The 6171-nt window shown below is 37.9% G+C and overlaps 1 pseudogene; it reads right to left on the reverse strand.

Moving 5' to 3' along the window:
• Positions 1-1716: 1716 nt before the first annotated feature.
• Positions 1717-5819, reverse strand: LOC140629052 (nucleoside diphosphate kinase homolog 7 pseudogene; annotated as a pseudogene).
• Between the last annotated feature and the right edge of the window lie 352 nt (positions 5820-6171).

Here is a 6171-nt window from a genome sequence, read left to right on the forward strand (position 1 = left end):
GTCAGGGATTGAAACCAGGATGTGGATGACTGAGTTAGAATGTGAAATTTACTCTTGGATCAGGCAGTCCCCTAGGTTATGAAATATCTTACATAGAGAACATAGAGCAGGAGGATTTGAGAGAGACTGAGGCAGCCCTTGGTTCAGGGGTACAGAGCATGATCTCTGGGACACTTGGAATATTTCAGGTGTTCAGGGATGTCTCTCCACAGGGTACCAACTGCAGTCCTGTCTTAGACCCCTTCCTCATTATATTATAACTCTTGGCAAGTCATCAACACCATGCTTTCAGCTATCAAAGACACTTTGATCTGTATTTCTATATTGCTTCACCTAAAGAAAGGTATGTCTCTACACAGGGTCTGCTAGCGATTTCCTTGTTCTTTGACAGTAAGTGCATTTGACATCATCTAACATCTTCCTGATTTTCAAGTGTATAATACAGTGTTACATATAACAGGCCCTTGGTTGCAGATAAAATTCCAGAACACATTGTATTTGTATCATTGTGTCAATTTGTACCATACCTGCAACATTTCCCTCTTTCTCCCTCCTTCTAGGTCCTATTCTATTCTATGATGATGTGTGTGCTGCCTATTCTAAGTTTCACATATAAGTGCCATGATGCAGTATTTGTCTTACACTGCCTGCTTATTTCTCTTAACATAGTAGCTGCCAGAGCCATGCATGTCATCACAATTGTTGAGATGCCCTTCCTCTTGACGTGGGATACTATTTCATTGTAGAGATAGACTATTTTTTATCATTTTCAATGATGTGAAGTCGTTTCTTCTTCCTTGGGTGTTGTGAATGGGGCTGTAGATAATGCACAGATATCTCTGTGAAATTCAGATTTCAACATTTTGCGACCTATTTGCCAAAACTCAGATTGCTAGACTATATGAAAGATGTTTTTAAATATCGGATGGGACTCCAAGTTGTTTTTCATTGTGACTTTTTCAGTTTATATTCTCTGCTGCCTATTTTAAGAATACACTACTGCTACTTTAAGAATATGGCCTTTCTTGAGAGCACTCTGCCTCAAAGTGATGTGTAATGGGATCAAAAGTTTGAACTCTGATAATGCTATCACTCATTTTCTATCGTCTTCTAACAGCAAGAGGTCAACAGCTCTTTCTATGGTCATTCATTTCCCAGGATCTACAGTCAAAAAGCCAAACTAAAAACTATGAAACCAACTGGTTACACCTGGACTGAAAAGTGGGTGACAATATTTCACATTTGCAGAAAGCGAGAATTCACCCATCAAAGAAGTCCATGGAAGGTAACAAATTCATTCATTAAATTGATTCAAGAAATATTGATCTAGGGGTAACATTCAGTTACCCAGGTTAGATTCTGCTTCTTGGTTTCACCTCTGGTCATGACCTCAAGTTCCTCAGATTTGCCTATATTTAGCATGGAGTCTGCTTAGTATTATCTCTTCCTTTCCTTCTGCCCATCTCCATCTCACACTTTCTCTTTTACTCTCTCTCTCTCTCAAAAAAAATTAATTTTCTCAGTGTGCCATACCAAAAATTAATACACTAAGCCATATTCTTAATGTTTCTTGTATGAAAAATCTTTTTTTGTTGTTTGAAAATAAATCTTTATTTTGGACTTTATGAAAAGCAATGCAGTACCCCATAGACTGGTGTTAAATGCTGTCTACAGTGCAAAATCCATATTGTAACATATATAATAATAGCCACAGTGCTCTTGTTGATCTTGTATTCAGTCAGGTTAAAACAATGGACAATAAAAGAATGAACAGATCCTCATGTGCGTGATTCACTCTCATCTGAATGCCACAGCTTGTAACTTCTTTGCTTTCTGTACTGCTAGTTATCGAAGATCTTGAAGAAATACTGAAACTGTAAGAGGCCATTGTCTGGTAGATCAGTACGGTGAACAGCATTCTGGATCTTAGTTTTACAAAAGATTGCTCTGAGGGTTCCAGGGCATAAATGCCAGGCAATTTCAGGACCAGCAGGTCCACAGAATTCTTGAAATGTCTTTGTAGGATTATTTTGTTGAATCTCCATTGCTACACAAGGGCCAGAATACATTTCTGTCACCATCTCGTTATACTCAGATACCACTCTTTTATAAATTTCATAAAACTCCTCAACATTAACTTGATCCATGTTGAACATCTGCATTGCTGAGATTTCAAAACCTGCATCCCGGATAGCCATAAAGATCTTTCCTAGCAGTCCTTCACTGATGGCATGGAGCTTAATAATGCAACAGGTACAATTGGTATATTTAGCGGTGTTTGCTGGTCCACAAATTCCACTTCAAGGAGAAAATAACTCCATTTCTCTGGCAGCAGAAGCAAAAAATTCAGGACCGTGAGCTGCATTTCTTATGCCATCTGTTCCAAAGAGGGCCCTCAGGCTTCCAGGAGCATCTGTACATTCCATACCAGAGTTCGCAGGTCCAAGTAGCCTTTTCCACTCACATATAGCATCATCTCTTAAAATCTCCATGGCGATAGTAGGACCTCTTGTAAAAATATGGATAAGTTCATTTAAAAAGGACTTTGATGATCTATATGAAAATCTGTTGCTTCTTTCCTTGAAAGCATCATCATTTTGAGTTTAGTTATAGTAAATCCAGCTTTATCATTTCAATTATTTCTCCAGTTTTTGATACTGCATCTGGTTTAACCAGAGCTAATGTTTTTTTCTTTCCTACTGCCCAGTTGGTGAGCTGTATATTGATCCCCATAATCAATTAGCACCAATTGTTGAGAAAAGACATTCACTTTGTTGCCTATAAGTAAATCTTCCAAGTGAAGACCATCATATTTAGTTCGCTTTAAAAAAGTGTGGTGAAAAAATAATAATAAAAAGGTGTGGTGATTCTTTACATCATGTATTTCAAGAGATCCATCCGCTGGGTAAAATAAAAGCTCATAACATCAAAAAAGTGAAGCATTTGGATCATACCACTCTAATGAAAATGAACCTTTCATACTAGATAGAGGCAAGGTAGTGCCTCTAGTATGGGTTATGATTCATAGTCTCAGGATCTCAACACGGGAAATAGGTAGCTTTGCCACAAGGAGACACCACCTCTACATCAACTCCCCATGTGTGAAAAATCTTAATTTAAATGGTCAGTCATTAGTTCATAAACAAAACAGTAAAACACATTGAGAACTTTCATTTGGTCTGATTAAATTGTAGATGTTGAGAAGCTAACTTTTGGATATATTCGTCCTTGCTATTAGCAAATAAAATTCTTATTATGTTTTAATAAATAGACCTTATTACTGACATTAGAATTAGGCTGATATCACAATGCAGCATATAATATGAAAATTTCCCTATCACTCTACCTTTTGGCATATAATTTCCAAAATTATTCACACCTACATCAGAGTGAAATATTTATCACAAAGTACAAAACAATGTATACATATTATTAACATTGAAATCAAGCACTTATATTAACGGCTGCTCTTTGTTGTATATTAGTGTGTGTTTTGACATATTCAAAATATTATGTATCCCAGGACCCTGGGATCATGACCCGAGCCAAGCGAAACACTCAAACAAAGGAACCACTCTGGTGTACACATTTCTGCATTGAAATCCAGTCAAGAAGACCTACAAGGTTACATTAGTTTCAAGTGTGCCACCTATGATTGGCACTTATATTTATTGAAACCTGCCTATGTCTCTGCCTCTGTGTGTGTGTGACTATTATAAATAAATAAAAATTTTAAAAATGTATAGAAGAAGAGAAGGGGTGAGAGGGGTCATTATGGGTGAAGAACTACAGGAGGTCTGTGGAAAATAAGAATTATTTTAACTGGGATCCCTGGGTGGCACAGCGGTTTGGCGCCTGCCTTTGGCCCAGGGCGTGATTCTGGAGACCCGGGATCAAATCCCACATCAGGCTCCCGGTGCATGGAGCCTGCTTCTCCCTCTGCCTGTGTCTCTGCCTCTCTCTCTCTCTCCCTCTCTGTATGACTATCATAAATTTAAAAAAAAGAATTATTTTAACTGAGTGGATAGAAAATGGAGAAAGACTTAGATGAGAAACTTGGCCCATTATCTTAGGTGGAAGTTGCCCACTGCCTATCATCATTTGTGTTTTGAAAGTATTGTAGCAACTGTCTTAAGACTGACTGCTTCCAGAAGATCTCTGAGGAGGCTGTTTGAGAGCCTTCTTGTTTCCAATTCTGAATTTTTTTTTAATTTAAAGGTTGAACATCCTAGAGATTCATTGCTATGGTTTTAAAAAGGCCCGATAAGTTCCCTTTCAGTGATGTCTCAGGGCAGTTTTTCATATTTGGCTCTTCCTTCAGAAACATTTCCTATTGAATGGAGGAAGAGGCTACTAGGACTATTGGAGGAATATTTGACTTATCTTGATGGTAAAAATTTGGGTAATATCCTAAGGATTCTTTAAGATGTTACATATCTGCATATAGTAAGGTAGTGCCTCTAGTATGGGTTATGAAATTCTTAGACTTGTGGATCTTTCAGCTCCTAACTTACAGTGGAAGAACCAGTATATGCCGAAGGGAATGCACTGGATAGTCCCGCTTACTAGTGTCTATTTACACTAAGGGATCTCACAGGTTTCTGAAAATTTTGCCTATTTTAATGGCAGATGAAAATAATTTCCCTTCTTTAAATAAGTTATATCATGAATAATTAGATTACTCTGCAAAACTGTAATTTCCTTTGAATTTCTATATTCTTTATGCAATATTTGGGAGCAAATATGTGGATCCTTTTATTTTTTTTCTCTGAACAAAGTGGAAAATCATCCATTTATTGTATAAGAAAGGAATTACAAGAACACCAGAGTGGCTCAGTAGTTGAGCATCTGTCTTCGGCTCAGTTCATGATCACAGGGTCCCACATCATGCTCCCTATGTGGACCCAGCCCCTCCTTTTGCCTATGTCTCTGCCTCTCTCTCTCTCTCTCTCTCATGGATAAACAGAAAATCTTCAAAAAAATTAAAAGAACTGAATGACAAGGGAAACAGTATTTAGGCCTTGATTAGGATTTAGGGGCTTTCAGTGAACTCTAGGCCATGATTGTCCAGGAAAACCATTGTACTGTTCTGGAGAGAGGGAAATGGATTAACCCTCTGATCCAGAGGCACACTGAGAAATGAGATAAAATATTCAGTAGAGCACAGCAAGTAGCTTTAGAAGATTGATAATAGTTAAGAATTTGGGTGAGGCCCTATGAGGAAGAAGAAAAATCAATTTCGTTGATGACCCTAAGGTCTTGAACAAATTAGTATCTTCCTTCATTTGGTGCCTTTCCTGGCAGTACAAGTATGGTATTAGCACCAGTGGAGGGTATATGATGACTTATTTAAAAGGCTTTTGTAGCCACCTCATAAGTTTTTTGGGAAGGTTTGGTGATATTTTTTTTTTTTTGACTCCTCATTTCTAGGTTGTGCTCTGATTCTTTTACCTATGTCAATGGGATTTTTAACCTGGGGATGTCAAGTACACAATCAAAATCCTTGTGGAAGTTATGTGTTCCCCCCAATGGAGGAGGCAATAAACATATCCAGAGCAGATATATCGGCTATGGATAGACCCATGGGACCTCAAGTCATTGTCCTTGCAGTGTACATTCAATATTACAATTAAATTTGCAACATCTCTCCCAAGTAAATCTGCAAGGCTAGAATCACACAGAAGCAAAAACTAGTGTTTTCAGCTAATGGGTCACAGATAGTGGTGACCCTTATGTAAGGAGTCAAGGAAAATCTGTGTGCTACTTGATACCTGCAGCATACAGGTTATATCTCCTCCAAGGATGAACAGGAGCAACATGGGTAGCATTTAAGAAACAACTATGAGCACCAGTGTTTAACAGGAATTGATGAGAATGATTGTGTATATTCCTGGATAAATCATGGAATCCAAAATCCTACAGAGGAATCTGAGTGCTTCTTTTTTCCTTGCAATACCTTCAGTCTTTGAACTGGAGCATTTTTCTAATTCTTGTTCTTTTGCCGGAAGACCTATCTTTTTTGCCATGTTGATTTGTTTACACTGTTTACAGTGCTTCAATTAAGGTATGTTACCCCAAGGTGTGTCACCTACAGACCATCCCACTGCTGCTTTTATTTCCTTTTTTTTAATTAAAACCCTTTGCAAAAGACCTACCACTGTGTTGTGGTAG

Source organism: Canis lupus, chromosome Y (genome assembly GCF_048164855.1).
Source record: "Canis lupus baileyi chromosome Y, mCanLup2.hap1, whole genome shotgun sequence".
Taxonomy (NCBI): Eukaryota; Metazoa; Chordata; class Mammalia; order Carnivora; family Canidae; genus Canis; species Canis lupus.